We start from the raw sequence: 22,847 nt of genomic DNA, 5'->3' as shown, positions 1-22,847 counted from the left end.
GAGATTCGGGTGAGGGAATGTTTATACTCACGGCCGTGAATCGCTTCTTCAAATTCTTCCAGCAGTTCCGCAACTGCTGCCACGTCCAGTGGTAGCCGAGATTGGCCATTTCGGCCTGCAGATCTTTGGACACATCTTGATTGCGCTGCCGTCTGCTGTCCAGCGCCTCGCTCACTTTTTTTTCATTTATTAGCACCAGAAAACATCCCACTTCCCGGTCGGTCCAAGAAGCTCGGGTGGAAACAGCGCGGGTACCGACGGCGGCTGCCATTTTGGTCGACTGATCACATGACCGAAATCTTTCCCAAAGTCCCCTGTTACCCGACTCCCTGACCCGACTGCGTATACATGGTTTTTGGAAAGGCGGGTCAGGCGAGTTAACCTACTCCCTGCAGGCGAGTTAACTCGACTCGCTCTGCCGCTTATTTTACTCGACCCGACAGCGTCTACATGAATCCGTCAACTAGTTTTTTACCCGACAAGCAAACTCTACTCGACTCTATCGGGTTCATGTAGACAGGGCTCATGCAAGGGTGCGGCACTCCGAAACTCTCACAAATGGCGCTGTCTCTACCTGACTCTCAAGGCAACTGGGCATGTCATTCTGGACTTGGTTTAACTACGTTTATGTGCAAATTTTGGTTGCCATTTATGCGCAATTAATGTACGATTTGCTTAGTAATATTAACTCAGTTAACTCAATGCTAACTAATTGCATGCGAATTACTACTGTGGCAGGCGTTGCAGTTCACGCGAGCGCCGATGAAGTCGTCTGTTGTTTTGTCTGTTTGGCACATTTTATACAAGAAGCCTTCCTGTTGCATGAAGTTCGACCAAACTGCGTCCGCTAAAATATCTTTCTACAACATACTTTCTTCGTTCAGACTCAATTTAGTGTCCGTGCCTGGGCAGTTATTGATTAAAAACCCTCCCTTAGCTAGCCTGTTAAACCGACATATTTCTCCCACTGTCATAATGCAATGCATCTGATCCAAATAGAGAGCAGCCGTAAATAGAGCAGCGCCAGAAACCACTGACAGTAGCTATGTGCACGCTCCCAACGTTTATACTGCTGGAAGAACGTGTCACTTCGTGAATCAAGCGAGCCGAAACTATAATGACGCAGTTCACAAAAAGTTGGGACCTCTCTGAAGGAAGTAACGCAGCTGCAAACTAAGAGAGACTACAATCATTACTCGGACTTAACAACAATCCCATGCATGTCTCCCAGCACCACACCCAAACAGTACTACACCGCCTCCGCCGCTAAATAGCGCCCATCAAACGGGCGGCTATGAAGACTCGGACTTTGCTGGAAAATAAAAGTTAAACATATATATATATATATATATATATATATATATATATATATATATATATATATATATATATATATATTCATTCTCCCACCCCTCTTTTTCTTCAATGAAGGACAGGAGTTAAAGGCTTCCTTACTGCTACAAATTAAGTTTTCTATTCCTCCAAACGCTTGCTTTCAAAAGCCGCATAGAGATACTTCGAGCTAACCCTACATACTACTAGGCATTCTACCAAAAAAAAAAAAGATGTACGCGCTTCGCATTTTTGAGTGGACTCACGCGACTGTCGACCATTCGCTTGATCAGCGTCCTACGACAGAGCGAATCGCCAAACACTGAGTTGCCACATGCGCACGCGGATGTCGGTATGCGGCTTTCATCGCGAGTGTCGCTATGCAAAGTCTCTAAGATATGAACAGCAAATCGTTGATTGCGGGATTGCTAGAGGCGCAGATCATGCTACTATCAGCTAACACCACGCGGCTTGCCCTGAACATGCCAAACAGTGCGATAAGTGAAGGAAAGAGTCGTGGGCTGTATGCAGCTTAAGGAATATCCTTTAGGAGGCAATGGTTGTGCCCGGCCCTGTGCGTTGTGCGCAAGCGGAAACTTTCGCTGTATTAGCCGATTGCCTTCGTCATAGGGCGCTGATCGAGGGAACAGCCGATGCTCGCGTGATTGACTAAAAAATTGTAAGGGTGTCCATAATGTCAGACTTCAAAGAGGAAGTAGGATTTCGCGAAATTTACGCTCTGCTCATGTCCTGCAGTATTTGCTGTTTTGACTACACAAGAGCAAAAAAAAAAGAACGGAGATGAAATCCCTCTCAGCCTTTCCACCACAGCGTCTATCGCAGAACAGCGTTATTTATGTACCCCTTTTCAGCTCACTATTTTTCCCTCAGCAGCGGAAGAGGACGGCCGTCATTTGCGATAGGACTTGTTAAGTTCAGTCCCTCAAGAAAACTAGCTCCTGGTGAAAACTGTCAGATAACGAGATACATGACTTCACTCTTATCTAGCTGCAAGATGGATAATCAACGCTAACCGCTAATGAGGTGCAACGAAGGCTACTACCAAGGTAAATAGAATCACGATATAATCAATTTATTCAACACCGTAAATCAATAAAATGATCATAACTCAGATGTGTTACGAGGATCGGCCCTCTCGAAGAACAGGAAATCTCTATGTAGAAATGTGTTGACTTATAATAAACTGCACATCTCCAACTAAAATTTTAACTTTAACCCAACGTTTCGAATCCGACTTGGCTCCTTCATCAGGGGTGACTGAGGGCAGTAGCTAGTGTCTTTAGGTATGGAGGGGAGGGGGGTGAAAAGAACGACAGCTGTGTCGCGAAAGGCGCGGGGTAGGGGGAGGGGGTTTAGGCTGTTAGTCACGCTGGAGCACTGCAGGGTGGGGCTGAATGGCGACTTTTTTTCGTTGCGTTGAAGAGCGAAGTCCCTGGCCATATACTGGGGGCAGGTTTCCTTTTGTGCGGTTGATATTGTTCGGGGTGGTTTGGATATGCCAGGATTCCAGAAGGAGCCTCTAGTGGTAATTAGCTTCGGTTCCGAGGATGCGTGTTTCTTCAAAGTTGATTCTATGGTCGGAGTCCTCGGTATGTTCGGCTACTGGATTGCGCTCTCTTGCGAATTTGCGGACGTCGTTCTTATGTTGCCCAATTCTTTCTTTGAAATTTTCGGTTTCGCCGATGTAGCTTGCGTCGCAGTCGGCGCATGGAGTTGGGTAGACAATGCCTTGGGCTCTTTCTATCTGTGGCCGGTCTTTGGGAACAGGTAGGCAAAGCGCAACAGTGTTTGTGGGCTTGTGCGCAACCTGGAGACCCGATTTTTTCAGGATTCGGGTGATGGTTTCGCTGACACCTCCGACATAAGGTAAAGTGACGTATTTTGGTGGTGGCGTTGATCTTTGTGCGTTAATTTCTTTACGAATGTTGTGTTTTTGACGTCGAATGATTTTTTTAATAAAGTCTTTTGGGTAGCGGTTCATGATGAGTTCTTTGAATATCGTGCGTTGTTCTTTTTTTCTGTCAAGTTCTGTGCTGCAGTGTGTCTCAACTCTGCTGAACAGCGCCTTCACCACTGATGCTTTATGGACTGTCGGGTGGTTCGAAGAGAAGTGGAGATACTGGCCTGAGTGGGTGGTTTGCGGTATACGGAAAATTGAAGGGTATTGTCGTTTCGGGACACGAGGACGTCCAAAAACGGCAGGGAGTTTTCTTGTACCACCTCTAGCGTGAACTGAATGTCAGGTTCTACGGAGTTTAAATGCCGAAGGAAATTTTGAGTCTCAGATTTTTTTGATGACGGCCAAGCATTCGTCGACATACTTGAGGAAAATCTTTGGTTTCGGATGGAATGAGTCGAGGGCTCGTTGTTCGACGTGTTCCATTGTTAAATTGGCCATGACGACAGAGATGGATGCTCCCATTGCTGTTCCTTTCACTTCTCGGTGAAATTCCCCGTTTGACGAGAAGTATGTGTTTGATAGGCGTAACTCGAGGAGGCGGCTCACATCATTTACACTCAGCGGGGTTCGTGCGCTGAGTGTGTCGTCGCGTTGTAGGGCGTAACGGGTAGCGGCCACTGCAAGCTTCACGGGGATGTTTGTGAAAAGGGACACCACGTCGAAGGAGACAAGGCGTTCGTCGGCCTCAAGGGTTGCTTGGGACACCAGTTCGATGAAGTGACTGGAATAACGGATATGGGTCGCTGTTTTTCCTGCGATTGGAGATATTAGTTTGTGAAGGTATTCTGACAACGAGCGAAGAGAACACCGGAAGTCGACAATATGGCGCAAAGGGATCTCCGGTTTGTGGACTTTGGGCAGGCCGTAGAATGCTGGAGCCGATCCGTTGGTGCTCAATAACTGAAGGTAGAGGTTTCGGAAGGTGGGGTATTTTTGGAATACTTCTTTCAATGTTTTGCTTAGCCTTGCTTGGGTAGTGGTTGTGGGGTCCTTCTTCAATATTGCATATTCTTGACTGCTGAGTAAGGTGTATATTTTCTTTTCGTAGTCCCGTCTGTCCAGAAAGACTGTTGTGTTGCCCTTGTCCGCTGGGAGGATCACTATGTTGGCATCTGTCTTGAGGTCTTGCAGGGCTTGCCTTCCGTCCGGATTTAGGTTTGATTCTTTTCGGTGTGCTTGCACTGAATTGAGTACACTAATTGTTTTGAGCCTGACCTCTTCTCGTACACCAGGTTCCATTTGCCGGATACCGACTTCAAGCGCAGATACGATTGCTGGAAGGGGCGTCTGTTAACCTGGAGGTTGAATTTGTGTCCTTTGGCTAGGATTGACATTTCGACGGTTGTGAGCTTCCTGGAGGAGAAGTTGGCGACCAGGTCAGAATGGTCCGGTGGGCGATGTTCAGGCCGTCGCTGAAGTTTCGACAACTTCTTTGTCTGCTTGGTGCGGTGTTTGTCGGCTTCTGATGATGCGGTTTCTTTGGCAAATGCCTCGATAGACCTCACTAGGTTGGGCAAGCGCAACCACCCGACAGTCACCCCCCCTCCCCTCTATACTTAAAGACGCTAGCTACTGCCCTCAGTCACCCCTGATGAAGGAGCCGAGTCGGCTTCGAAACGTTGGGTTGAAGTTAAAATTTTGGTTGGAGATGTGCAGTTTATTATAAATCCTCAAACCCAACCAGACAGGCAAATCTGTAAAAATGTTTAGTTTTCAGAAATGTGTTGAGTAACCACACACGTCATATCCAACGATTCCCTCACGAGAGGAATATGACACAAGTGCCTAAAAGCTTTCGAAGGTTGGTTTTCAAGCACAAATTTACAACATGCACTACTGTGGTGCTTATAACCTTCATCGAGCAAGATGCGGCCACAGCTGGATTCAGAAAAAAATGTACGCCGAATCGGGGCTGAAAAATAACGCCTCAAACTCTAAGCGGGAAGATTAAAGGTATACACTTTAATCTCTCCGCTGCAAGGATACTTGCAGTGTCCGTACATGTTTGGTACTCTGCGTAGGGGGTGCATTCTCTTAACATGAAGCCTGAAGTGCAGAATCGCTGCGGCCCTCTTTGAGCGCAACTGTACCTACAGGCACATATTCTCTCCTCTAGGACGCCCACCACGTCGCCTTCTCCCTGATAGTAGGAGCAGAGGTGACGAGCGAAGCCATGTTGATGGCGCAGATACCTCAGTCGATGCACTGCCCAATGTGTCCTATTCCCTCCCTGTCGGTCTCCTGTGTGTGCCAATGGCGCCGCCTGCGGTGTGCTCACCAATAACAGCGGTTTTATTCTTTCCCACAAGCGACGCGATAAGCGGCAGGTAAGCGGTGGTATCATGTCAGTTTCCGGTCCTGCCGATAGCAGCAGCCATCAAACAATGAAACGCAAGGTAAGGGCCCGCATGGCCCCACTCGAAGGCGAAAGACATGCGGCACGTGGGGTATTATAGGTGAAAACCAGGCTACAGGGTTCACACACGCACTTAACGTCATATGTATTATCACCCCGTCCACTGGCAGCGCTGATTCATGGAAAACCTGTCCTGAGACGCTACACCAAGTGGAAATCATGGACAACTGCAAGCTTTATTCAGCGGAAACCAACAAAAAAAAAATGGGTGTTTGGCTCTCGTAACAATGACTCCAAGCCGTAGGGTGTTTTTGAAAAATACCATAGTAATAAGTACGACGGAAAAATAAAAATCACCAGACATACGTGCTGAATAAGCCTTTATAGTCTCGCGTGTTTACAACGCCGAGCGCGGTGGCTGAAAGAACCCTAGGAGTTGACAAAATGATTTCTAGTAAGCTAGCAGCAACTACGGCGGTCAAGTTACCTGATCATTTTCCGGCCCCGGATTTAAAACTCAGGAACCTTTGCGCAGCGAGAAGGGCGGAGCGCCAACTTGCGCGGAAGAAGGACGACAGGCACCTGAAGACGACCTTCAATAGGCTGAATTCTGCAATTAGACGGCACACGAACAAGCTGTACAGGTCGCAATGGGCCTCATTCTGTGCTAGTTTGACTGTGTTCTCACCGATAACGAGAATATGGCGAGTTATTGGCAGCCTTGCTGGAGAATCTTGCCCTTCGAAGCCTTTTCAAGCTCTTGCAATACGCAAGGAAAAACCTATTGCGTGCTTGGCTGAGGAATTTGCAGACGCATTCGTACGCGCTGATTCTGGAATAGATATATATACACCACCTGCTTCCTCCAGGTCAATCATGGACGTCCCATTCACGCTTCGTGAGCTTCAGACTGCGCTCAGTGGCCTGCGGCGCCGGTGTGCACCAGGTCCCGACGGCATCACCAATGAAATGCTGAATAATCTGCCCTTGAAACTCAGAAAGAAGCTCCTCAACTTCATCAATCGAGTTTGGGAGACTGGCGATGTTCCTCCGTCATGGAAGGTGGCACATGTAGTTCCAGTACTGAAGCCTGGCAAAGACATGACATACCTTGCCTCGTATCGCCCTGTGTCATTGACCTCCTGTGTAGCTAAGTTGATGGAGAAGCTGGTAAATGAACGCTTATCATGGTGGCTTGAGGACAGAAAGGCACTGCCAACATGTATGACAGGATTCCGCCGAGGTCTTAGTGCCCAAGATAGCGTCTTAGACTTGATCAGTCACATTGAACACCAGAGAGCTTTCGGCCTTTCCACCTTAGCCATTTTTCTTGATGTTGCGAAAGCTTACGGCAGCGTGCTTCAGAGCTCAATTCTAAACAGTTTGCAAGGAATGGGCATACAGGGCCATATGTTAAGATTTATTTAAAGTTTATAATTGATCGCGCGGTTCGTGTACGGTTAGGGAGTACGTTAAGCACCGAAACGGTTCTATCACGAGGTGTGCCTCAAGGAAGTGCTCTTTCCCCCCCGCTCTTTAACGACGTAATGACTGGCCTTCCCGACTCGTTGAAAAAAAAGTTGCAGGCAAGTGCGTAAGTCACTTTATGCTGACGATATCTGTATTTGGATTACTGGCTACCAACACAAGCGGTTAGCCCTGATAGCTCGACAGGCTCTACTTTCGGCACAAGCTTACCTTCAAGGTGTGGGGTTGTCTCTGTCAGTGGACAAATCCGGCTTTATTCGGTTTCCAGGTGAAGGAAGACGTCAAGCGCGGTTGAAGATAGACCTCGGTCACTCTTTCATCTGCCAATTCAACCACACACGTTTCCTGGGCGTCATTATTGACTCCCGTCTGCAGTGGCGAAAAGCTGTAGACGCGATTGTTTCATCTACATCTTCTCCCCTCAATGTGATCCGTAGAATTGCACGTGAGCAATGGGGAAACCATCCTTCTTCAATGGTCAAACTTCATGAAGCGCTGATGGTGAGCCGCACAATGTATCATTTACCTTTAATTTCCCCCTCGGCATCACAACTTGAACGTCTCGAAGTTGTCCAGAGAAAGGGCCTAAGAAGAGCCATTGGAGTTCCCCAGGCGGCTGAGAATAAGGCAGTACTTCATGAGTCCCTATCGAAACATCTTAGCCTTATCGCTTCTCAGAGACTACTAATGCATCTTGACCGCTTAGTAGACACGGTAGCTGGGCCATCCCTTCTCCAGCGGCTCTGCAAGAGATATGAGTCGAACGCTTACTTGGCACTCAATACTCTTAGTTCTTTAGGCATTAATGTCCGAAGGCAAAGGAAACGGTTGAAACCCCCCTGGTCTTTTCCGACCCTTGACTGTAAGGTCACAATTCGCCATGTGAGCGCAAAGCGCAGCTCTCCTTTGGCAGCAACGCGTTCGCTTGTACTGGAACACTTGGAAACAGATTATGCCTGCCTTCTTCAAATTTTCACGGATGGTTCTGTGGACAAGGTCAAACAAGCTAGCGCAGCGGCTGTTTACATTCCTTCTTTGGACTGTAAGTGGTCCGCACGCTGTACTGCTGTTGTATCCTCCACAACGGCTGAATGTGTTGCTATTGAGGCGGCTTTACGGAAGTTAGGGTCTTGTCCGGCTCAACCTGTTGTCATCCTAACTGATTCAAAATCTGCCCTTCAGAGGTTAGAGTGCGGATTCCCTACTGACGCCTTGTCTCTAAGCTCTCTGCGCTTGGTGCAGAATCTGCACAGCAGAGGCTTTACTCTACATTTCCAGTGGGTGCCCTCTCACATAGGAGTCAACGGTAATGAGGTGGCAGACAGTCTCGCCCATAAAGCTCTCTCAAGGATTCCATCAAAAAAAGTACCTCAAGATGGGAAAAGCCTCTGCAGGAAAACGGTGCTCGATCACTTCAGTACCCTGTGGAGTGCGTCCCACCAGCCATGTTTGACCAAATGACTGAGAAGATCTCAGGCGACTCTTTTACACCGAATTCGCACGGCCTCTGCTCGCACTGCTGCATGGATGCATAAGACCGGCATATCATCGTGTCCGCTCTGCTCTTTATGTGGTGTGTGCGGGGATATCGAACATTATATTATGTACTGTCCAGAGTACAACGCGGAAAGGTATGTGATGTTCGTTTCGTTCAAGAAGACAGGAACCCGTCACAGCACGGTGCAGGACATTGCCTACCCGAGTGGAAACCAGACATGCAGAAGGGAGGCTTCACGTCTTCTTTTAACATTTCTGCAGAACACGGATTTTGTCTCTAAATGGTGACAGCAGGAACGGACTATGGCCTACTGTGTTTGAATGTGTGCGTAGATGGTGTCTTCCGGAGTGGACTACTTTATACTGTGAGTGAATGTGTGTATGTATTGTGACACAACAATGGCCTATGTTCTACTGTGACTGAATATGTGCATAGATGGTGACTTTTGGAGTGGACTGTGATGTGGACTCATAGATGGTGACTGCGGGAGAGAATGTGTGCTATTATAAGAGACTGTGCGCATAGCGGGGTAGATGCGGCATTGCTAATATAGAAGGGACGCTGCGGTGGGGCAATTGCCGGCAGATAAAGCAAGGCTAACCCCACCTGTAGCATTCAGCACCTCAACTCAACTCTACCCTAGGAGTGGAGACGTACACACACTTGTGCGCCTTCTGCGCCCTGATCCGAGGTTTTCTGTGCAAAAAACAAAAGCAGCAAGAGTTGTGTTTCCCCCTTCAGGTGGTGATGAGAGGAAACACTTTGTTGATGATGAAATCGGGATTTCTTGATTACCCGGTGGTTCTAACTCGCAAACATTCACTTTACTCGAAGAAAGGAGGTTAACTATTTATTTATAACATAAATAAAACAAGAAAAAAAACCAGGAGAAAACTATTTACAATATGACTAAATCGTTGATAAGACGAATTCAACCCTCGTTCAGCCCAGCGCGCTAATTTTTAAGCCCTCTCTCTCCGCCCTTAGCGGGGACAGCAACCAATAAGATTACAAGTGACTCACCTCACCAATCAGTGGCTAGGGAAAGGAAAATAAGGTTTCCGCCAACTAATCACAGATTGGGGAAAGAGTGCTGATTAAACATTTGGGAAAGAAGAGGTAGCAATAAAATACACAACAGCACAAACACGACCACCCTCTCGCACGGCACCCACGGCCTAGCCGTTACCACTTTCCTATCTCTTTCGCACACGCGACAAACATATGCCGACGAGACAGACGATCGCTAAAGTTGTTTACAGAACACACCTCAAGAGAAGACAGTCGTTACGGGAATAGTGGCTTTCCGGTCACTCGGCTAATACTCAGCCGTATCTTGTGCGCCCCCGAAACCTCGTCAACACCTTGACAACGAACACATGTTGACAGCTGTACATGGTTATGCTTCTTTAGACCGGCTATGCCCGTGATGGCGCGGAGTAAACAAGGACGTCCGCCGCAAGCAGGGGAGGCCGAAACGGGGACGGGTCCCTTTGTTGGCGACTTCCGACCCCACTGGAGCGGCCTTCCTTGCGAACACAAGACCAACGAGTTCGCGGAAAGGTCAGCGAGCTCCACACCTCCCAACCAAGAATGTCACGCGGACACTTGCTGTCAGTGTGACATAAAAGTCCAGCCACAGTTTCCCGGAACAACAAAATTACACACACGCGCACATGTATGCTCGACTGCTCCATCAGTCCACAAACACACACACAGACGCGTACATTGCGGTTAATTCAATCCGCACACACAAGGTTAGGACACCAATATGCACATTCTAGAATCCACCATGTCCTATCAGTGCACCAAATTGGCAGAAATGATTTCTAGCCGCCTACATCTCGAAACAGAAGTTCATGTTTCTTTTTAGCTTTGTCAACAAGACTGGTTCTACATTTCGAATTATCCGGCACATCGCCGGTTGCAAAGGCTGGCGCCGCTTTCGGATCTATAGAGCCCACCGGCTCCCCGCGGGTTAAGAAGATTGCTGTTGCCAGCGCGTCTGCGTACCCCCTTGCTTTTATTTTTACCGTCGGGTTAGGCCTGTCATTGGAAACTTCGCCTGCAGTTTGACATCTCTTTTCAGGCAGTGTTAGCTGTTTACAGCGTTGGCGGCCGGCGTTCTCCTCAGAGAACAGCGCACCAAAAACAGCGCAGCGACAAAATAGCGCAGGGAAAAACAGCGCAGCGACAAAACGCCTGCCCTCACTTATTAGATTTCTACGATGACCTCCGTCGCCTTGCTTCCGCACTTCCGATAATGAGGCGTCTTGCCCATTGCCGAAACCTATAGGGATGGTTGGAGTATCAGAATCCTGCAGTTCCCCACCTGCTGCGAAACTTGTTGCAGCGGTCCCTCTTAGCTCCCAATCAGTTGCAGAAACTTTTGCAGCTTCCGTATCTGCCCGAAAGTCTACTGAGGCCTCAGGTTTGTCTCGAAAAGGTTCGTCAAGAATTTTGAAATGCTCTTCAAAATTAGCCCTGTCGACTGCGCCAGTTGAGTTTCAAATTTTCAATTTCACTCAGCTTTTCGGCCTCCTCCTGCTCAACGCGTCGCATCATGCCCTCGCGATCATACCGTACAGCAACCATCTCCGTTTTCTGTGCTACCCTTTCTAGCACTAAACACTACACCGACATGGTGAATTCGGAGAAAGCAGAAAGGTCTCCTACCTCACTCGTTGCTCTGCCACGGTGATCTCGTCATCCTCAGCGATGACGACAGCGGACCGCACATAGGCATGTTGCCTTACGCTTCGTTGTTCTGCTTTGCACAGGTTTTTCTGCTCAGTCCGTCCAAACTGCTTCTTCATCAGGATACCGCTACAGTCGACACGTGCCTTCAAGATTATTTGACAACAGATGCGGGAGATTTCATTTCCTGGCGGAATGATTACCTTCTTCAAGCACCGCCCCCGTTCCATGTGACCTGCCCGGACCTTCGTTTAAAAGACCGACAGCCAGGCTTCAACTTCAGTGGGCACAGCTGACCGCACATAGGCATGTTGCCTTACGCTTCGTTGTTCTGCTTTGCACAGGTTTTTCTGCTCGGTCCGTCCAAACTGCTTCTTCATCAGGATACCGCTACAGTCGACACGTGCCTTCAAGATTATTTGACAACAGATGCGGGAGATTTCATTTCCTGGCGGAATGATTACCTTCTTCAAGCACCGCCCCCGTTCCATGTGACCTGCCCGGACCTTCGTTTAAAAGACCGACAGCCAGGCTACAACTTCAGTGGGCACAGCGGACCGCACATAGGCATGTTGCCTTACGCTTCGTTGTTCTGCTTTGCACAGGTTGGTTGTTATTCTACTACAATTAGAAGTGATTGCCGCGGTCTTTTGGTCCTGCCGTGCCCGCAACGATGTGTCATCATTGCCCAAGACGTGTTTTGTGTTTGCGCGCTGCTTTTATGTGGTGACATTGAATGTAACCCTGGGCCTGATAATTCAAATGAGGACAGTACAGAACTATTAAAGCAGTTGCTTACAGCTCATTCCAAGTTAACAGCAGAGATTGTAGCACTCAGAACACAACAAGTAGATTTGGAAAAAACAATATCTGACTTAAACTCTCGCTTTGCGGATTTTGAAAAACAAACAGAACGTATTGATAATATGGAACGCACAATTCACGCCTTGCAGTCGAAACTGGTCTATATGGAAGATTACAGTAGACGTTCCAATTTAGTCGTTTATGGTGTAAACGAGGAACCAGATGAGACAGAATCTGATCTAAAACAGAAGGTTCTGACTGAAATTTTCTCGGAAACACTTGATGTCCATTGCACTTCTGTCGGTAGAATTCATCGTTTAGGAAACAACACGGTCAACAGGCCTGTGATCATATTTTTTCAGGAGAACAATGAAAAGCAAAAAGTCCTTAAAAACGCTCACAAGCTAAAAGGAAAAAAAGTATCTATTCAGAATGACTACTCAAAGGAAACCCTCAGGAAACGAAAACTATTATGGGATAGTACTAAAACTGAGAGAGACAAGAAAATGAAGGTGACCTTAATCAATGATAAATTGCTCGTTGCTGGCCAGATGTTTTCGTGGGATGATACCACTAGCGCAAGAGTGAAACTGCCATCGAGGAACACACGAAAAAGTGAATGACGTAGTGCGCGGATCCAGAAGGAATTAAGACTTATTAACATTAATGCGCGGAGTATAATCAACAAAAGCGAACAGCTTGAGGCACTCCTTCTTGGGCACAATCCACATATCGTCATCATTACGGAGACATGGCTTCGTGATGAAATAGATAACAATGACGGTTTTCCTCCAACTTATCAAATCTATCGGCGTGACAGATTATCAAGAGGTGGTGGAGTGGCGGTTTTAGTTAAAAACAATATTCATGCGACTTTAACTCGGCAAATTGATGACCATGAAAGCATTTCCCTAAAGCTATCTTTTAGGGGCCGTTCCATTTTTCTATTTGCAGTTTACCGAGCTCCAGATTCCCCTCCTCAGTTTCTACGCGATTTGTCGGAACACATGTCATCATTCAAACATAAAAACGTAGTTCTTGTCGGTGATTTTAACTTACCTAACACTAATTGGGAGTTGGCCTCATCTAATTCACGACATTGCGCAAATGCTGAGCACTTATTTGATATTATGCTGTGTCACAATTTGAAACAGGTAGTCGGACAACCTACACGTATTCATTGCTCATCTGCTTCCATTCTTGACCTGATTTTTGTCAACCGCTCTTTTGAAATGTTTTCAGTTTCGATCCATCAAGGACTATCTGATCATGAGTTGGTGTATTTCACTTGCGATTTCGTCGCTGATAAATGTGCCGTACCGTCCAAAACCGTACTTGTAAAAGATTTCTCACGTGCCAGGGATGAGAGTGTATTAGATTGTTTAGATCTGTGTCTCAGCACCTTTGTCGGAACTGACACATCTGATCTCTGGATCAAGTTTAAAGACATATGCACATATTGTATCAACCAATTTATTCCATCAAGAGCTAAAAAAAGTGGCAAATCTAATCCCTGGATTACGGGAGAAATCTTGCATCTCAAAAGAAAACTTAAACGCTTAAGAAGAGCCCGTGTCCCTCACAACATCATTCAAATGAAGCAGGCTTCTTTGAACAAAGCTGTTGCGGCTGCTAAGCGACATTACTTTCAAAACATTTTGCCGAATTTCATTCGTAACGCTCCTCAAAATTTTTGGAATTTTTTAAGCAAAGAAAAAAAATCCCTGCCTGCGATGATGCATGAGGGCACGTTGCTCACCAACAAAAAAGATATTGCTGACAAGTTCAATTCATATTTTCACAGTGTGTTTTCCCAATCGGCAAATAATTTCACAACTCGTGATTCTTGTTCCCAGCCTCTGCACGATCTCGTATCTCAACCTGGTATTTTTGCAATGCTTTTGAATCTTAAAACAAAAGCAACTCCTGGGCCTGACGAAATACCTAATTCATTTTTACATCGTTATGCTGAGATGGTTTCGCACTTTCTTGCTATCATTTTTCGTGCTTCTCTTTTGTCTTCAAGTCTACCACCCGATTGGAGGGTGGCCCGTGTCGTTCCCATACACAAAACAGGTGATACCGCATTCTTTAATAATTACCGTCCCATATCGTTGACCTCTTCATGCTGCAAGCTTCTTGAACATATCGTAGCCAATTACATTAAAACATTTCTCGATGACAACAACAAATTATCGGCTTTCCAGCATGGTTTCCGCAAAGGCTTTTCTACGGTCACCCAACTTACATCCGTAATTCACAATTTCGCTCAAGTTCTGGACCATTCCGGCCAAATAGATGTCATATTTCTAGATTTTAAGAAAGCTTTTGATTTAGTTCCGCACAATAAGCTTATCCATAAACTAGAAACTATAGGTCTTCCTTCTTTTATTGTTAATTGGGTTGCGGCTTATTTATCTAACCGATTTCAATATGTTAGTATCGATGGTCATTGTTCTAACAAACTTCCAATCACTTCTGGTGCCCCGCAAGGCAGTGTCCTTGGGCCATTACTGTTTCTTATCTATATTAATGACATTACAGACATCATCTCTCATCCTGTTCAAATTAGGTTGTTTGCCGACGATTGTGTTTTGTTTAATGAAGTTAAAGTTCAAGACGACCAGATTTTACTTAATCATAACCTACACAATGTTAGTGAATGGTGTGTTAAATGGGGGATGGAACTAAACGCTGACAAGACAGTATTTATGCGGATTACTAATAAAAGAAACAGTCATTTCTTTTCATATAATCTTCCCACTCGGCACCTTTCAGAAGTCAAAGAATACAAGTACCTAGGAGTAACACTAACGAATAATCTTAGTTGGAATAAACACATTGAAACCGTATGCTCTTCTTCATTTCGCAATCTCTGTTTTCTTAGGCACAAGTTAAAACTAGCTCCCCCTAACGTTAAGCAATTGGCATATTACACCATGATTAGACCAAAACTTGAGTATGCATGCACTGTTTGGGATCCTCACACAAAGACTAACATTAATGCCCTTGAAAGAATTCAGCGCAAAGCAGTTCGGTTTATATTTTCTAAATATCGCACCACTGACTCACCATCTGCTCTGTTGCTTCAACATAATATACAGTCCCTTGAAACTCGGCGTAGAATACTAAGGTTAAGATTTCTCTTTCTATTGAAAACTAACAAACTGTCAATGGCCCCCGATTTGTATCTCCAACCGATAACGTCCAGGTCAACAAGAAACAGGCACACTGAATCGTTAAAACCTTACTTTGCCAGAACTAACATATTCAAATTCTCTTTTTTTCCCCGCACCATTACCGAGTGGAATCAGTTACCACCATCATCAACAGTTGACGTTGATGCCATTGAACAGGCCGTTCATTGATATTTGTTTTGTGCTTTTTTGTATTGTGTTTATTGTGCCCATCCTGCCAGGGCCCTTCACTGGGCCTGCAGTATGTCCTAAATAAATAAATAAATAAATAAATAAATAAATAAATAAATAAATAAATAAATAAATAAATAAATAAATAAATAAATGGTTGATAAGACGAATTCAGCCCTCGTTCAACCCAGCGCGCTTGTTTTAACCCTTCTGGCTCCGCCCTTAGCGGAGACCGCAACCAATAAGAATACAAGCGACTTACCTCACCAATCAGTGGTTAGGGAAAGGAAAATAAGGTTTCCGCCAAATAATCACAGATTAGGGAAAGAGTGCTGATTAAGCATTTGGGAAAGAAGAGGTAGCGATCAAATACACAACAGCACAAACGCGACCACCCTCTCCCACGGCACCCACGGCCCAGCCGTTACCACTTGCCTATCTCTTTCGCACACGCGTCAAACATATGCCGACGAGACAGACGATCCCTAAAGTTGTTTGCAGAACACACCTCAAGAGCAGAAGACAGTCTTTACGGGTATAGCGGGTTTCCGGTCACTCGGCTCATACTCAGCAGTATCTCGTGCGCCCCCGAAACCTCGTCAACCACTTGACAACGAACACATGTCGACAGCTGTACATGGTTAGGCTTCTTAAGGGCCGTTGTACGATTGTTTTGGAGCTGCTTCCGCCAGGTCCGCTTCACGAGCGGTCCGCCAGTTTTTGGCCGCCAGGCGGAAAGGTGTTTTACGATCACTTTGGCGCTTGCGAGCGAGGCGGATGGTCCCAGCTTTCCGATTGGCGCGCCCGGCAGTGCCTGTGGTCTAATCGCGTGCGGCGGTACAGGCCTGCATGCTTGTAGAAAAACACGCAGATATCTTGCAGTAGGATTAGCCCGTATTAATGGCGGCGTACTCGAGAGATCCGTTCCGTCAACGCTTTTTTTTTGCCGCAGGATTTTTGTCGAAGGTACAATCGTGGTCGGCTGTGATATGTGTGGGAAACGACACGTGGACCATTTATATCCAACAGACCGAAAAATATCGCGATCGCGAACTCCTCTTCGTTCGATCGCGATATTTTCACAACGGTTGACGATTTACCAAAATAACAGAAGGCTGCCCCCTCTGAAAGTTAGGCTACCCTCAGGATTTGAGAACAACGACGCAATTCTTATTGCGAATTCTCGATAGGGTCAGGCCACAGTACAGGCTGCTATCAACCGACCGTAATTATAACCGGGATAATCACATTTTTCAAATAGTTCAGATTACATACTTAATATTTTAGTCAGTTATTCAAAATTGCACACTGCAGTGTTTTTGCACTGCTGACAGAGAAAAAAATAATGGCACTTGCAGCCTTTCCTAAGGGGCCTGTCACACTAGCCCGACACGACGCCGATGTAGACACGACAACGACACCGATGATCGGGCGACCGGGTCCGCAGACCGTGCCTGTATCAGACCAAGCTGTCACACTAGGCCGACAACGACACCAACGCGTCCGACGACCAGATGTCTTCGTAGTGTGACGTGCTTTGACGCCCGCGACGCCGACAAACCCAGTCTGCCGACCGTGTCGACGCGAGATCGGTCGCCGAGCCAAAAAATTCACCAGACACGGACACGATTCCGCTATAGTGCTGTTTGTTTACGTTCATAACAAGCTCTGGGATAGATGAATGTCCTAAAAAGTATGATTACTGAGGATAGTTGCCCAATGCCACGGTGCTGGTTGCAGTGATAACTTCAATACAAGCAAATTTCAGCCGCCTGCTGCTGCTGCTGCTTAGTGCGGCTCGCCTGACGTCTGCCAAATCCGCTGCTGAAGGCGTGCGGAAATCGAGCATTTATTATGGGACAGGTTGGCAGTAAAGGGGTGACTAGAAAAGTTTTTTTTATTACGGCGCTGGCTAGTTCCAAAGCGCCCTGAGCAGCGTCATTGATGCGAAACCAGCTAGGCTTAGCGACGAGTACGGCAGCCGGGAAGCAGCGCAGTTCGTCGCACTGGCGCTCCCGCAGGCGGCGTCGTTGACGAAAGCGCGGCTATTGCGCAGACATGCCGTCATTGCTCGAATATAGCAGGCGGCCTTTCTGATAGCATGGCTGTTTTTTCTTTTTTGGTGCGAACGTATGTGAAGTAAACCGAGCCTGCTCGCTGGCAGGCCAGCCTGGATCCCGTCCGCCGCCGTAATAAAAATCAGCTTAAGATTGTTTTTGTAAGCAGTAAACGCTAAGGCAGAGAAATGTGCCAAATGTATCATTCCTGAGGATCTTTGATCAACACCGAGTTGCTGGTAAAAGCAACAACTCTGATGCGAGCAAAATTCCTCGCCAGAATCGCGTCGCAAGCTGCCGCTGGCCCGCCGTTGCGGTCCGGCTCGCCTGTCGCCCGCAGCGGTCCGCTGGCTCCGCAGCCGAAGGTGTCGCGGAAATTGACCATAATTTTAGGTAATGGTGAGATTATACTGTTAACATCAAAGCGATAATAAGAGATATTATAGGGCAGGCTACTCGCGAAGCGGCGTGTGCTGCGCCACGAAGCAGCGCAGTTCGTCGCCTGGCGCGACCGCAGGCGGTGCCGTTGCCGAAATCTCGCTACTAGCGCAAGCATGCTTTGTCGCTGCTCGTGTATAGCTGGCAGTCTTTCTGATAATATGGCTATTTTGTCTTTTATGGTGCGAACTTCAACACCAAGCCAAGCGGTAATCAGACCGCTGCGAGTGGCAAAGCGTACGCTTTGAGCTCGAGTGCTTGAGTCGAGCGGCGCAGCAATGCTTGCTGCTCTTGTGTCCCTGCTTGCAGTGGGGATGCAATTTGCAAGCAGCGACCGGTGCAGCGCGCCGGCAGGGTTTTCGCACTTGGGTCGCCTGCTTATTACTTCTGTCGCGGGTGTCACACTGCTGAGTGCTTCTTATCAGCACCTCTGATAACAGCTAAATGCTCTGTTCTCCATGGCGTAGGGGGTATAGCAGTAGCTTCGCATTACAGCGGTTCCTAGTTCAAATCCGCGTGGTCGGGAATTTTTTATTCTATTTATTATTTTAGTTTTATTAATCTCTCCCGTCTTGTTTACCCGCGAGCGACTGGATTTATTTTTCGAGCCATGCCTTTCTGACCCAGCAATAAGTGCCGCTCAGTACTGGGCTGCACTCAATCTAGGTTCATGAACACGAGTGTTAAGAGTTTGTTTTACTATGGTGGTATTTATTTAAAAGAGTTAAAAATGAAGCGTCCCGGCCCATGAATTTCGCATAACAGGAAATGACAAAAGAAGAGTGAGAACGAGAAAGGGCCAAGTCGGCGGGAGGTCTCGCACGTTGTCTCGCTAGTGTGACATGAGAGTTGGCGAACCATCGGCCAACTGCCGTCTTGTGGGAGACGTGGCGCCGACGCCGACGGTAGACCGACTGTTATCGTCGGCGCAGTGTGACAGAGCCAGACATCACGATGACATGGTTTTGGCAGACGGAATCGGCCGACTGTTGGCCTGTCTTTTGCACAGTTGTTGTCATTTTAACATGTAAACACCCCCCCCCCCCCCAACTACCTACAGCCAGCTGAATGCTAATGCAAAACACATGCTTATCTATTCAATATATAAGTTGTGTGTCTGAATTGTGTATTCATTAAAATATCACATTTTACCACACTGCTGTCAAACGCAAAATACAAATGCACATGAGAAATTATGACTTTTCCAGTTGTTTGGAACAGCTAGGCAAAATCAGTTCTAATTAAAGCAGTTCTACATTTTACAGAACACTGACAATGTAACAATTGTGACTTATTTTTGTTGTTTTTCTGTCCATTATTAAAGCCAAAATAAAAATAGCACTGTGTGGCTGCAAAGGGGCTTAGACATGCCTCACCTGGCTGTAGTGCAAGGCGCTTTGTGCTTTACACAGACAGTTTGCCATAAGGTAGTCCTTTAGCATATCTTCATGAGCTGATATTGCCGGTGCACAAGTCAGACTACAGCATTGAAAACAAGTATGGGAAGTTCTGCTGAAGGCCATGTCATTGTTGCCATGTACAAAATAAGCTTGCATATACTCTGTGCAACTCCAAAGCATTCTCAAATGTCGCTGTGAGTGGAGAACAATGCGGTTGCCTTTGTATTGCATAAAAGTCTACACATGTCTTTCTAATACTATAAACATAACGAGATGTGGGAGCCAGTAAAGTGGATTACAGGTAGAGGAAATGCAAGAACCAATTTGGAGGGTTTACATTGCAGTGGCTCCTAGCTTAGGCTGGGAAAGAGTACTATTTACAGTCAGGGAAACAGGATACAATGACCCTATAATCTGCTTATCTCAAGCAAACACCAACATCTCAAGCAAAATTTGTAATCTTGGATTTCAAGTATGAGGTCTATGATGTTGCACAGTAAAATGAAATAAAACTTGAGCCATTTAAGTATGTGTTATGGATATATGCGTATGCTCTCTGATACAACTTTAAAGCAATGTTTAAGAGTTATCTTCACTCATTAGTAAAATGTAGACTGATTGAATGTAAAGGTTTCCAATTCACAATCCAGCTATCAAAAGTGCGCATTGCTTACTGTTAACTGACGTTTATACAACTCAACATGTGTTGAATTTTAGTGTGCTATTAATTGCCGGCTATCAACATTTTCAGCAAAATATACCTATTTCACTGCCAGTCTGGTTTTCAAAGAAAGAAATTAATTGAGGCATGGATAGGCATCAGAAACTTGGAAAAGACAAATTTGAAGTTAGGCCGAAGAAAGCCGAAAAAAAACAGAAAAGCAGTTACGACTTTTGTCTTTACTGGTGTCTCTTTGCTGCAAACTGAAGTTGGCGGCTTTTGCGTTCAAGATGAACCAACAGCCCTGTTAACACTATCCTGAATATATAAAAGTCACAAGTACAAACATGCATTCGTAGCAATCTCACTGAGCCATGTTATGAAGGCGGTGTGTTTCTTAGCTGATAGGCACAAAAATGCATGCTTTGCTTTTGAGTACAGAGGTTCAGTTGGCTAGACCTAGCTTGTGCACAGTGTGCAAGTTAGCATAAATGCAACTGTATACCGTCCGACAAAACGTTTGCGTAAATGTGCCCCAATATTACTTGAAATAGATTGTGAGGAAAGTTCTTACCCGTAAGATAACATTGCGTTGGCTTGCCGAGCTGAGCAAGCGACTAAGCACTTCATTAGGACAATTTATTTTAACATTTATTATACCTAAACAGTACTAAATGACAATACTTGAGTGGTCAGCTTTGTGTAGAAGTAATCAACCATTAGCATCCAAGCACAGCCATACTGCTACAAAGAAAAGCTTTGTAGCTCTTTTTTGTGGCCTTATGGCTGCACTTGGGTGTACATTAATGAGTATTTACTCCCTTATTACAAATATTCTTTGCCTTGGGGGAATCGCTTTGATCAATGGATGAACATCATCATTTACTGGGTGGATTTCTGCAGTGACCAGCTCAAAGGACAAGAGGTTAGTAAGCCTTGTGAGGTGGAAGGCCATTCTAGCCTTTAGTGGCAAAAACAAAAATCAATCTTGAAATGCAGTGGCATGAGCTAACTGAGGCACAACAGTAATAGTGCGGCTAGTGCAGAAGGAAACATGAGTCAGAACAGATTAGTTGGTTATGTGACGGTAAAGAGTTTTAAAAAACCCTGCAGTTTCTGCACGACATGAAGACATTTGAAGTTTCACCTTTGGTGCTGGGAAACTGGAGCTTCAACAATAGTCTGAGAAAATAAAACAAGGGCTCAGGTCTGAACTCATTCTAGGATTTTAGTTAAGTTCGGTTTGTGCCATGCGCCATTAGAACGCCCAAGGTGATGCCACACAGAAATCTGAACGCAAGTAACTTGGAAGACGGCGACGCTAAGTACATGTTATGGTGTAAATAGCCTAGGCTGTGGGAGGGCGTACAAGCATTATGAGGTGAGACCATGCGAGCCATGTGAACGGCTGAGTGTTTCAACCAGTATCCAGTGAATATACCTTTATCGGTAAGGCCTGATAAGTAGGCAAAATGTAGTTTTGCCGACAATAAAAAAAATATGAGCGCATTCTTAGTAACATTAGCAAACAGGCCATTCAAGAGCATACAAAATGTTGTTTTGGAAAACTAAAACATGGGTATTTATTTCAAGATGGCAGACCCCTAAATGAGCCATCAGTGAAGGAATGTAACAAAACACAGAAGGGAAAACCATAATGTAGGTAGTAAAAAGCTGAGGCTCAAGGGCAATGCCTTGGGGGACATTCAAGACTGCAGGAAAAGGCAGGATGCTCAAGAATTGGCAAGGGAAATCTGCCGATAGCTGGCTTGGATCCAGTTTAGAGCTATTGGATACAAGTTAAAGCACGACAAAAAAGCCATACATCAATAAGCGAATCACATGCTTTTTCAAAGCCAAGAAGAAAAGCATCGAGGGGGATATTGCAGTCAACTTGCTTGTCGTGAAGAACAAGAGCAAGTTGGCTATTGCAGGAATGCTTTCTAAAAGCTTGCAAATTTGGATGAAACAACTTAATGGGCCAAAACTATCTAGCAGAGCAAGAGTACAAAATGTGTTTGGTGATTTGCAGCACATGACAATGGCATAAATATGGCCATAGCTGCTGGGTAATGATGGATAAGAAACATAGAGGGGCCAAGCTACGATGAGGCAGGAAGCTATCTGCACAGTATGCAGTAGATATGCGTACACCGTGCTTACTGTCCTGTTGATGTTTGCTACAAATTTCACAAACCTTGGTACGAGTGTACTGTCGGGTGAACCGGCGGTAAGTTTGCATGTTGAAACTGCGCTAAGGGACGAGGACAACAGAGCATGAATTGCTACATGTGCAGTGGTGCTGTTTTCCGTCGGCTTTGTTCCTAACATACCTTTACCAGCTCTACAGGGCTCATTTTGCAGTCTGCTGTTTTAAGTGGTGTCAGGTAAAGCCAATCGCTATTCTTCAACCAACAAACTGCGGTGCCATACAACACATTCTTCTAATCATCTTCATAATCTGCAAGATAAATGTACTTCTTTAGTATCATATTCAATATAACACAATTTAATTGCTTGTGTCATCGTCAGAACTGAAAAAAATTAACCATACTTTCACATACACATCCATTCCTAATTAGTACAGTCCTCGTTAATATGAACTCAAAAACTTTTTTCAATGCACTTACGCTTTGCTAACATAGAAACTTGCTGGCCATAGTGGACAAAGTGAAAATGCGTACGGCCCATTGTCGCATTTGTTCTAGTCCCAATAATGTGCAGAGGGGAAAGACTTAAAACTGGATTTGAGCAGATAAATCGAACG

The sequence above is a fragment of the Amblyomma americanum genome, chromosome 1 (assembly GCF_052857255.1).
Source record: "Amblyomma americanum isolate KBUSLIRL-KWMA chromosome 1, ASM5285725v1, whole genome shotgun sequence".
NCBI lineage: Eukaryota > Metazoa > Arthropoda > Arachnida > Ixodida > Ixodidae > Amblyomma > Amblyomma americanum.
This window is presented reverse-complemented; position numbering follows the sequence as displayed.